The 12,701-nt window shown below is 45.1% G+C and overlaps 1 long non-coding RNA gene across 2 annotated transcripts; it reads left to right on the forward strand.

Annotated features, from left to right (window-relative positions):
- Window positions 1-3: 3 nt before the first annotated feature.
- Window positions 4-5,048, forward strand: LOC116437988. Of its 2 annotated transcripts, XR_004237554.1 has the most exons (3): window positions 4-259; window positions 1,445-3,609; window positions 3,847-5,048. It is a non-coding gene; the product is annotated as an uncharacterized LOC116437988 (long non-coding RNA). The 2 variants fall into 2 exon arrangements; XR_004237553.1 differs by lacking the exon at window positions 4-259 and having other exon boundaries at window positions 730-3,609.
- The last annotated feature ends 7,653 nt before the right edge of the window (window positions 5,049-12,701 follow it).

Genomic DNA, 12,701 nt, shown 5'->3' on the forward strand with positions numbered 1-12,701 from the left:
CCAAGGTAAAGATAATTGCTGAGCTTTTACTGTGAAACAGCTTCCCGCTTCAGCACTGAGCACGTTCTGATCAGCCCCGCCAGCTCGTTTGGGCAAACCTGGTAAAGCCCATTGGGAAAGGGAGCACGTTTCATGGGCTGTGCTCCTGACTCGGCTCATGTGATTTGTGCTGCTGGTTTCCCTAAGAGCATGGCTTAGTCCTGGCATCCCCTTGGCTCCCAGGAGAGGCGCACAGGTCCAAGGGAGAAAAATCTTCCAGGTATGAACTATTAAGTATGATTGCTTTTGCTTATTCTTTAACTACCAGCATCAAAAGCAGCACTGCCAGCAGTTTTCTTTATTCTTGTGAGACCCTCCCTCCATTCAGCCCCAACATTAGAAGGACACAGACATGTTGAATCAAGTCCAGAGGAAGCCAGTAAGATGAGGAGTGGGCTGGAACACATCTCCTGCACAGAGAGGCTGAGAGAGTTGGGGTTGTTATCCCAGAGAAGAGAAAGCTCTGGGGACACTTTATCATGGTCTTTCAGTATGTAAAGGATGCTTTTAAGAAAGATGGAGAGAAATTATTTACCAAGGCCTGTAGTGACAGGACAAGAGGCAATGCTTTTAAATTAAAAGAGGGTGGATTTAGATTGGATATACAGAAGAAATTCTTCCCTGTGAGGGTGGTGAAGCTCCGGTACAGGTTGCCCAGAGAAACTGTGCCTGCCCCATCACTGGAAGTGTTCAAGGCCAGGCTGAATGGAGTTCTGAGTAACATGGCCTAGTGGAAGGTGTCCCTGCCCATAGCAGGGGGGTGGGGACAAGCTGATCCTCAAACCCTTCTGTGACTCTATGAAGTCCTGCACAGGCAATGCTGACCCAGAAAAACCTGTGATTTAAAAGACTAATCCTGCAAAACCTGGCTCCTGAGAGCAAAGTGGCACATCTCGCATTTTTTCAGGCTTTGGACAAAGCAAAGGTGGAAAACAAAAGATAAAGAGGTGTTAAATATTTCCTTTGCACACTTTCTGTGGCTGAATACACCGACGCACACTGGAGCGTAAAGCAGGGCCGTGCACAGGGCTGACAGATGTGGCTAACTACAGGTGAGCTGAGGGCCTGAAACAGAGGAGCAAGCTCTGGCACAGCCCTGGCTGCACCAAAAAAAGCTTCAGGTTGGAGGTGTAAAGGAAACTGAGGGCAAAATTGGTAACAGGGCCCGAGCAAACAGAAAAAATGATGACACTATAATAATGAGGCTCAATATGGAAGCTGCATCAGCTTTTTTGTTTGCAAGGAAATAATTCAAAGTGCTCACCAAAGTGAAGAAAGCTCAGGTCTCACAGCTAGAAAAGCGTCCTTCATTCCAGGACATCAGCGACTGTCCTGCAGTGTCTCTTGCTGCCCTAGGCAAGGGGCAGTGGGTAGTCAAGCACTGTTTCTGGGCTCCCCTGCCCAGTTTTTTTAGGAAGAAATGGTCCCCTTTCCACAAGAGTTCAGCAAGGCTGACTGGAAGATGGACATCTCCAAAATCTGTATCAAGGACCCCTTGTGGAACCTCCCCTGGGCTCCCCACCAAAGCATTCCCTGCAGGTGCACTAAGCCTCAGCAGGTACAGAAGGGTGGGTCTGGGCTCTTTGGCCAGTGTGTAGGCATTTACAGAGTGTATTGCTGTGTCAGGACTCTCCACGCTTCGCTTCTGTCTGGCCAGGGAGGAGCACGATTCATCTCGTCCTAACACAGACATTAAAAAGATGAATATAAACCCCTAAAGGCATTTATTTCTCTCCACTGAGTTCAGACAGAGCCCAGGGTGAGGCAGGATAGATATTTGCTGAGCAGACCTCTATGATACCTTCCACCCACCAACAGGAGAGGGACCTGCCTGGCCACCCACGCAAAGCAGGAGCTGGACTCGGTGCAGGGGCCTTGGAGCCACTGGAGGTGGCACCACAATGGGCTGACTGACCCTCACTTAAGAGCTTGACTTCTTTTACAGGACTGTTTGTGTCACTGCCAAATTCACACAGTATCCCTTCAAGAAACTCCCTCTTTCTGAGGCAGCTGGGGGGATGTTAGCAGTTATTTGTCCTCATCTCTCATGACAAGCTTTCTGTGCTTGACCAAAGTACATAGCAGGCAAATTTTAATTAGTGAAATTGAGTCCTGGTGATTTCTCATCCCTAAGGCCTACCCCTTGCTTGCTTTAGAAAGGACTATTTGAGAATGTCAATATTTTCCTTAATAATCTTGCCTCTCATATTATTCTAAAAACCCTCAAGGTAATTTCTACCTCATTTTCAGCCAGAAATGTCATTAAAGAAGGGCTCTCCTGTGCAAATTGGTCACTACCCAGAAATGACACCTTCTCACTTTAAATTTGTCTTGTTTATAATTGAGTGGGCTATCACTTTGATCTTCTTCTTTTTTCTTTTTTCCTGTTTCAGTTGGAGCAAACCAAAAGAAAAAGTCTGTCTTTTCAGACATAATATTTTTGTTGAACATGAATAATCTTATTATCAGAGACGTGCTGCTCAGGGGATTTCCATGTTGTCATGACTGCATTTTGTCTGGGTGGGGAAATGAGGGACCACAATGAAAAGAAAAAAAACTAGTATTGAGAAAACCCTGAAGCAAAAGTACATTTTGTTTTACTTCTGCACCTCTGCTTCAGAAGCTGTTTGATTTCTAGGAGATATTTGAGTCTATTTGTCTCACGTTGTTGCCTTCCTCTAATGTCTGGGGCATACGAAATGAAATCTATGAGTCTAAATCATAGGACAGCTGAAGGGTTACTATCCAGGAGAGGCTAAAAGAGATAGGATTACTTTGCATTAAATTTATACTGTTTCTGCCTCCTCGTTGAAGATTCCATGAAAAACCCCCAACAAACCAATAACAAAACCAACCCACAACGAAAAACCCCTCCAGTTTAAACAGGTAACCTTTAAAGGTCCAGCAAAAATGTACTTCACTGTGCTTCACTGGTATGGCAGCTATCTTTGGGTCCCAACACTCTGTTTTGGGGCTTCTGCATCATCCTACACCGTCTTACATTTTTAGTCATTAACAAAGTCCCAGTTACAACCTCAATGACTATGAAAAGAAGTGCTTTCAGTGGCCTGTGGTGCGTAAGTGTGTGCTGTCCATACAGCGTATCAGCCCCTCAGCACTTTCTGCTGAGGCCTATATATCCTCCAGTGCTTTCTTGGATTATCACTTTTGTTGCAGCTATTTACTAACCAGGCAAGTCATCCACAAGTTAGCATCTATCTTTGCCTCTTACACTGTTTCTTCACTCATGTTTCTTTTTCTCCTGAGGACACGAAAGTATTTTTTGATTCTGCTTTGACTTCAAAAATTGCAGAAGGCTTCTGCACACATGCTAAATTTAAATCTGCTATCAGTATCTGTTCAGAAAGATGACGTGAGTAAATCCCTTCCTTCTATTAACAACACTTTTCACAGGCTCCAGTTCAGGGAACTCCCAGAGCCTCTGTGAGAGATGAGTGGAGTGGATCCTCCAGACACATCCCAGCCTGCAGCACTGGAGACAGGACGTGTACACTGATGGATGAGGATACAGACATCCTTGTGTTTGAGGAGCCCAGCTGGTGTATCCTGGTCAGATACCCATGGGTACCCATGGTCCAACATGGGACTGGGGGGGGCAGGGGGAGGGGGCAGTTTTTCAAATGTTGGTCATAGTTGGGCTTCTTGACCGTCTCTAAGGCATGGGGGTTCCTCTGTTCCCTGGGCTGTTAATAAATCATCTCATTATATCATAGAGTTTCATTAGAAATTGTATTATGTAAATGCTCAAAGAGACTTCACACTTAAGACTTTTATTTTTTTAACCAGATATGCCAGGAACCAGAAATCTTCCATCCAGCCTCAGATGTGAAGAGGAGGACTTCTACATTAAAAAAAAAAAAAAAAAGGGTCCAGAATTTTCTTTTTTTTTTTTGTTGCTTCCTGACATTTCTTGCCCTTACCTGCTTCATAAACCTTGTTCCATGTATCTTCTCCCTGGCAGAGGTATCTCCCAACAGCTCCTCCACTGAAGGTCTGTGGGTTAGCCTCAGGCTGCTCTAGAAGTGTTTTGCTGGCCCAAGAGCAGGGGCATGTGGGAGCCAGTCTTGATTAAGGCAACACAGTCATGAGCATACTTTGAAGCCTTGGGTGAAGAACAAAACCCTTGAGATTAAATGGATTTACTCTGCAAGACATTGTGTTCCACTTATCACCAAATTACTTCAGTCTGCAGAGTGTGAGAGCAATGCAGAGTGGAAGACACACAGTTTGTCACCTCATGGTCCTGAAGAATGGAGCCCTGTGTGACAAAGAGAAGAAAATTTTGAAAGTTTTTTTGAACTGTCTTTGAGGTTTTGCCACTTGAAATTGCTTTGAACTTCCTTCCCCAGGACTCACAAATTGGCACCATATAAAAAAGAGGACTGTTATACTGAGAGGAAAATACAGATAAACTGGAAAACCACTGCTGGTTGAAGTGTAAAGCAGGAGGAACTGAGATGCACTTCGGTGAGGCATTCATATATTCTGAGATCAGACTAAAAAACAACAGGATAGGCTGAAAAAGGCGAACTTTTTTTTTCTCCTCTCCTTACGTAACAGATACAGCAATAGCAGAAACAAGAACAGTCATATTAACACTTCTGTGCTTCTTTTATTTACTTGCTTGTTTCTAAGTCTTCAGGGAGCTGAGGATATTATTTTCAGCTATCCTCTACAACAACCAGAGTTCAAGCATAAAGACATGAAAGCTTAAACTGTTTCTCCATTGCTTGTTTTAGGTCTAAAAGAGTATCTGTGAGCTGTATTACTCACTTTTGAGATCTGGTAGGAGAGCATCTGCCATATGAGAGCACCTGTACTTGCTCATTTTTCAGACAGTGTTGGGCCAAAACCTTGTCATTTTGGTGACAATGAGACAGTTTGTGAATGTACTTTAATTCTGTAAAATGCTTCATTCTGACCCCTGCAGCTTTTAATTTAAAGGTTTGTATTTTCATTCTTTTTAATGAATTTGGTTTTAGAATTGCCTTGAGTTTCAAAATGTGAATTACAAAAAACTGATTTGGTTTCATCTGAATTCTTTCTTTAAGGATCTGTCCACACCAGCTGTGGTTGCTTTTGGATACTTAATACCTCACCATAGCCTTCCTGCATGCAGACCCCATTCCAGAAATAAATGCCAAGGGAATGTAGGAGACACAATTCCAATATATGACTAGTTCATGACTCAGAGCAGAACTCTTTTATAAGCTTCAGATTAAAAACAGGCATAGACCTCAGCAAAGAAGAAAATGAGAAGGAGCAAAGAGAGGCAACATGATGGCATGCCCTTGTAAAACAGAACAGAGGGACAGAAATCATCTTGAGGAAGCTGAGCCTGGTGGCATTTGTGAAAGAGCAAGAGGAACCTGAAATAGTGTTTTTAATATTTATGTTTATTGTGCTCTGGATGTGGGGCTTCCCCACCCCCAGATAAGAGGGAGGGAGGCAGGGACGGTGTGCACACACCAGTAGTGGCAGCACTTCCTTGTGGCTCCCCTTTGCCACCTGGGCAGGCACAGGATCCACTCTGCCTGGCACAGTCCAGCATGTGAGTACTGCCATCAGTAGCTCCAGCAGTTGTGGAGGTGAACAACAGTGGGAACTGAAACTCCAGGGAAAACAACTGGTGTCAAGAGCAGGTGTTGTGGCAAAGCCAGGGTGCCCACGGCCTCCAGGGAGCTGGGGACAGGTGGGATGGGAAGGACGACGGCTGCTGTGCTGAGTGCCCTGATGAGGGGCTGACCCTCTTAGCATTTGTCCTCTTACACCATTTCCATGGGTTTTGTGCTGCAGCTCTCAGATGTCAACCCCACCGTGTCCAGGTCCTCATCCCTGCTCCCAGAGAGAACTCATGGAGAGGTAAATCCTCCAGGGATGGGCTGAGGGGGGTGATGGCTTTCTAAACCAAGTTTTGTGCGGTTTAGGTGAATGTGAAGAGGACTTGGATAGCAACTTGGGTGGATCATGCTTCCGAAGGCAACCTTGAATATCTGCATATGTTCCCTTTGCTTCTCCTTGCTCATCTTAGCACATCCCAGTCTTCCAGTTGCTCAGCAAGCAGCACTGAAGAGGCAGCTACAGCTATGCTCACTGTTAACCACAGGGGTAACTGAATTTACTGGTTAAATATACCATGGTTGAATATAGCTTTGTTGGTAAGGTTAGAGTCACTAAAATATTTTTAAGACTGTTTTTTTAATAAAACATTTACCTTAAGCAGATGAGCATTAGATAAACATTAGACAACAAAAGATCACAAGGGAGACTAATAATTTAAATGCTTTTACACTTGAATGTGTTTAAAAAATCTCTTCCCTGGTATAAAACCAACTTAAAAGTAGAGGACCTGAGAAGATCACACAAGAAAATGAAATCACAACTGATTGTAAAGAAATATTGTCAAAGGTAACAAAGAGGTATATAATTCATGTGATTTGGTTTGGCCCAAGTTTTATGCACTGAAATGTTTAGATGTTCAAAATTAATTACATTTATGTTGTACCAATTATATAGAAGTAATGTTTGAGATATCATTAAATTGATGTCTGTAAGCCACAGGAAAAGATATGTGATCTACCTAAAAGATTATCCTCCTTTTAAATTATGAATATGGGGGTAGGGAAATCTCCATAACAGGCAAAAATAGTTACACATTTCCTCCCCATTCAAATGCCAGGTTAACGAGAAGAAAAAGAAATATGCTGATAAGGCATTGATTTCAGAGGTCTGTGACAGGACCCCATCTGGCAGAGTTGGCACAAGGATGTGCTGTCATTTTGTCATAACAGAGAGCATTCAAAAGCCACACAGAGATGGTTTCACATTTGGAAATGCACAAACTCCATCAGATTTCAAGGCTGTCCAGGATAACACAGATGCATTCTTTAGTCTGGCTCTCAGCCCAGCTACGCAGCAAGAGGCTCTACTCTTCCCTCGGTGCCCTTTGGGAAACATCTTTTAATCTCTGTTAAAGCCTGCTCCTGGCTCCTTTTGGCTGTCTACATTCCTGCTGCAAAATACCCATTCGCTCTCTCACTCCCACTCCTCCCATCCCCTCCTGCTCCTCACACTCCACATTTCTCTTTGGTGAGGCTCAGGGGCAGAACCTCTCTCCCCATACCCCCCAAAGCAGGGTTTCACAACCACCACCACAAGGCAAAAGGCAATGCCTTGCCCTGCTTCTGCCAGGGCAGGGAACAAAAAATTTTATTCAATCACTGACAAGAAAGTGATGAGCCATGGAGAAAATGTAGACCGGGTGGACACCTCCTGTCGGGGTCCCTCCCCCGCCGTGTAGCCCTGGGAGAGGGGCCCTGAGGGCACAGACACGGGGTTTCCCTGCCCCTGCTCAGCCTCGTTCCCATTGGTTGGTTTGTGTTCCCTGCGCGGGCAGAAGGACCCTTGGTCCCGTGACTGGGACAGTTCCTGGGCAGAGCCCCGGCCATGCAGCTGGAGAAATAAACATCTCTGAAACATCTAGCAAGAATCTGTCTGTCCATATATATTTCCTTTCCACGGGACGCCTGGTTTGGTGCATTGTGTTACAGTAATCCCTGCTGTAACAACCTCCCTAATCCTGAGGGACACATTATTTGCTGTCAGGTTTTTGCGTGCTAGCTCAAGGACAGGCCGGAGGTCCAGCCGCACCCGACTGCCCTGCGGCAGGCACACACACACAGAAGCGCAGGCAGACGAGGGTGCGCTCCTCACCCAAGGGAGCCTTCCCTGAACAGGGTGTGAAGGCACGCAGGCAGAGACAAAAAACAAAAGAGAGAGGGGACTCTCCGTGTAATTTCTGCGCAGAAGGTTTATTGAGAGAAGACAGTGGGGGGGAGGAGATGGAAAGCCAAGGATCTGAAAAGGGTCCAGGGATTTTATAGTGGGGATTGGAAAGGCGGGGGATAAGGGATACGGCAAATGGGATACTTGACAGGAGGCAGGGCTGTGTGCAAGGGAACCAATGGAAATAACACAAAGGAGGGATTTAGGGAAGGAACCAATGGGGCATCGAGGAACAAAGAACTTTCTAGAGCTGATACATATTAAACTTGGGAAATGAATATATACGACCTCATACATAAAGCAAGGAGGGAAAAACAAACATTAACCAATCAGGGGAAAACATGGAAACAGCAGAACAAAGGAATCATGGGTTCTCACCATGACTGCAAAGTTACATGCTAAACTTGGGTTGCTGACTGCCACAGCTGGTTGTCTGAGTTTTCCTCAGGAGACAGAGCAGCTGGAGCTACCTGCACTGCCACAATTTGTTGCATATTTTTTGTTTCATTTTTAACTGTCTCCTTCTCCATGCTGATCAAAGCAGGTGAGACCCCCAACCTGAGAATGAATAGTCTTTCTTTCTCTAGAGGATTAAATTGATTTGTATTAGTAATGTAAAAAAATGAAAAATGGCCCAGGACTGAAATCTAGAGCACAGTGTCTGCTCAACAGAAATCTTCAGGTGTGGGGTCTAGCAGGTCTGCATAGGACAGCAGAACACTGTTTGACATATTATTTTTAATTATTATTATTGTTACTGTTATCATCATCATCATCACCATTATTATCCTCACCATTATTATTCTCATTATTATGATTATCATCTGCATGGCATTTCTTTATGAGAGATTGCTGTGACAGCGTCTAATGTGTGGTCATATGGGACTAACAAGCCTTTCCAGCACTCCACTGCTTCACACTGAAGTATATCAGCAGAGTGACCAAAGATATACAGGGAATTTCACTACATCAATGCAGAAAATGTAAGAAAGAATATAATCTGATTAAGTGAGAATTTCATATTATCTGAATGGGAGAACTGAGTGAATAAATGGTACAGCCAAAAAATCTGCACCCAAATATGCTGAGCTTTCAATGCAATGTGTAAACTGGCCCAGCAATACTCTTGGTCCAGTGAAGGCTGGTGGTACAGACACCACCTCAGAGGCTGTACACCTGTAGTTATGAAAGCTGGTTGCTAAACAGCATTATTAGCACACAGCTCTGATTCACCTAATATGCTGTACTGAGAGGTGGGCTCAGAGCACTCTGTGTCAGCACAGCTGCATCACCGCTGCTGTTCACTCCCTGCATCCGGACAAGACATGCTCCACCGTGTGCTGTGAATGTAACCTGAGATTTTTCAAGGTAGAACAGACTGTCCTGATGTGGTCTGTCCTGCAGCACAACATTGTCCTAAGAATATTACTCCCTGTCAGTTCTAACTGTGATGCCTGACTTATTACATTGCTTCTTCTCAAGACCTGAAGTGAAATAGGAATTAATGCGTACCTGTAAATTTGTCTAAACATAACTTTCAGACAGCAGACCTTGCCTACTTTGGTTTATAAAAATAAGTTATCAGAAATTCCTGCTCACACAGTTAATTGCAATCAACAATGAAATTATCATTTTATCGTGTTTTTGAACACATAAGCTAAATTGTAGGGCTTTAAACTTCTCACTCAGTAAAACAGGTCTTCCTGACATGAAATTTTCCTTCAGCTTTTTGATGAAGTGCCCAAAGCCAGACACAACACTCTCAATAAGAGTCTCACTAATCTTTGTCTGGAGGGATATTGTCACCACTGCAGTTCTCTACGTTCTAGTGCTTATAGGCTTGCTCTGCATTTACTGGTAACACCTGCTGAATTACGTGTCCACAGCCTTACCTAACTTCATTTTGGAACCATTAGCCCCATAAACTCAGCGCTTTATCTAAAAAAAAGGGTTGAGAGAGTGCAGACATTCACCAGATGGCATACAAAATCTGACTTCTGGGAATGTGAGGCTGCTGCTTGGCACCTGCTTTAGTCAGGTCCACTTGGGACAGTACTTGCTTAATTTCATGGGGCTGTTGCTTGCCTTGCTCACATGCCTTCCCTACAAACTGAAATTAACCTTCCTGCTGCTTGGTCTGCCTCTCTGGGGTGTCCAGCATGGGCTGGACAGACATCACCACAGTTAAATTTGTGTCATTAGGAAACACATTACCCAAAGATGTTCTGATGACCAAAGAAAGGGTCATTATTCTGTATAATTCCAGCACTATAGTTTAAGAGATATATTGCCTATATAGGGGGAGTAGAAAAACAAAATTGAAAGGAGAGTTATAAATTGTAGTGTAAAATAGCTCTCAGTGCCTGCACAGGCAGCAAAAGCAGGAGAAGGTGACCTAAAGTGGGATGTCCTACCCATCTTACAACTTCTGAGTGACCAGCTTGGTGCTTGTGGAGAGGTCTGTCAGGAACTGTATAGTGTCAGCATCACATGAGTGGGAGGCAGAGTCACAGAGAGAAGGAACAACAAAAAGACTGACCAATTTTTGGGTCTCTGCACACAGGCATAGTGCAAAATGCACTGGCCCTGAAGCTATGGCTTCTTGTAAATTAAGGGATGATCCCACCTGCAGCATTACAGGGCTTGTTCCTTGCTGTGGGTAGAGTGTAGGCCAAGAAGGAGCTTTTGGTTTGCTGTTCACCTCACTGAACAATAGTACAGAATCACAGAATCAATAAGGTTGGAAAACACCTTCAAGATCATTGAGTCCAATATTTGACAGAATACCTTTGTGCCAACTAAACTACAGCACCAAGTATCACGTGTTTCTTGAACACCTCCAGCAGTGTTTACTCCACTACCTCCCTGGGCAGCCCATTCCAATGCTTAAGCACCCTTTTCATGAAAAAATTATTCCTGATAGCCAGCCTGAACCTCCCCTGGCACAGCTTGAGGCCATTTTCTCTAGCTGCCTGGGGCTGATACCCTCCTAGCTATACCCTCCTTTCAGGGAGTTGTAGAATGATAAGGTCTCCCCCGAGCCTCCTTTCCTCCAGCTCCCTCAGGTTCTTCTTATCAAACCTGTGCTCCAGACATTTCCCCAACACCTCAGTGTCCTTCTTGCTGTGAGGGGCACAACTGGACACAGTGTTTAAGGTCTGGCCTCACCAGTATCCAGGACAGGGGTGTGGTCACTGCCCCGATCCTGCTGACTGCACCACTGCTGACACAGGCCAGGATGTCATTGGCCTTCTTGGCCACCTGGGAACACAGTGGCTCATGTTCAGCCACTGTTGACCAGCACCCCATGGTTTTTTTCCACCCAGCAGCTTTCCAGCCACTCTGCCCCAGCCTGGAGCTGCAAGGGGTTGTCATGACCAAGGGGACCTTCCTGCCCTCCAGCAGATCAACACTCCCACCCAACTTGGTGCCATCTGCAAACTGACTGAGGGTGTTCTTGAGCCCCTCATCCAGATCTTTGATAAAGGTACTGAACAGGACTGGGCCCAGTGTTGAGCCTTGGGAAACCCCACAAGTGACTGGCCAACAACTGGATGCAAATATTGACTTTGCTGGCAAGATGTCTTTGCAGTCAGCAGAGGTGCATGTGCTGCAGGAGGAGCCAGCCATGTGCAGACCCTCAGAGGGGCCAGGCAGCTCCCCTTCCATCCTAGCATGTACTCTCTCTTTCACAGGATTAGCCAGAATTTTCTGTTACTACACAGAGCTGATTTCTCTCCACTATAATGCATACATATGTATATGCTGGTTCTTACTGTCTACCACAGTATGAATTAAAATCATGTACTGCTGTCTGACTTGCAGGAATGGCACCGAGTTTTGTATGAGACATAGTTTTAAACTTTGCTTTCCCTCCACAATAGTTTAAATGCCTTGAAAGTCAAGGAAAATGTCAAAACCAAGTCAGAAATTGGTAAGTCATATGAGCCTGTTCCCTCATATGAAAAGGAAGCAATGCTGGTAAAAGCAATAAACATGGATTGCTTGCAGGTTTTGCAGGCTGCCCAAACCTTTTGGTGACCTTGGCCTGAGGTTTGTTTGTTTGAACATTAAAACACACCTACATCCCCTGGTTTCACTTTTGAAGGCAAACACAAGCCCAGCTGCAGAGCAGCTGAAGTATGACTTCCATGGCACCCATCAGGTCAAGACGTCTCTGTTCAAAGCCAAAATGTTCTTCTGCTAAACTAAGCCTGCATGAAATCAGCTCACCTTGGAAAGGAAAAAAGGAAAAAAAAAATGGGGAGTGAAGTAAAATTTTGAACGTTGAGCAGCCAAAGGAAAAAACCAAGCCACAACAGACAGCAGCTGCTGAAATGCACAATCGTTAGAGCCCAAGATGAAGTGATCAGTGAGGTACTAAGTGCAGGTACAGTAGGAAAGGATGGCACTGACCACGGACTTAGGGGTGGAGAAGTGGTACTGTTAGTGTCCTCCATTTCTTCCTGTAATCAAGTAGAAAGGGAATTCATGAGGTGCATACTTCGTTTCTCAAGGAGACAGCGGTGAAAACTGTGGAAGGGTTGAGGAGTTGATGGTCTGGGGCGTCAGCTCTCCACTCTCCACAACTCAGCTGGAGGAGCCAAGCTGCTGCAGTGAAGGAAGCCGTCTGCTTCTGGGCATAGAAGAGAGCAGGTTCCTGCTCCTGTGAGGAGTAGGAAAGGCCAGGCAAGACACAGGGACACTGAGACAAAGGGCTCTGGCACCCAGCATTGCTACCTGACCTGAGGCAAGCCAGAAGGCAGGGTGCTGGAGTGCCTCATGGCTTGCAGCCTGCTCTGGTAGCAGTACAGTAAACTCACTAACTAGAGTGCAATATCAGTGTTCAGATACTT

Source organism: Corvus moneduloides, chromosome Z, assembly GCF_009650955.1.
Source record: "Corvus moneduloides isolate bCorMon1 chromosome Z, bCorMon1.pri, whole genome shotgun sequence".
NCBI lineage: Eukaryota > Metazoa > Chordata > Aves > Passeriformes > Corvidae > Corvus > Corvus moneduloides.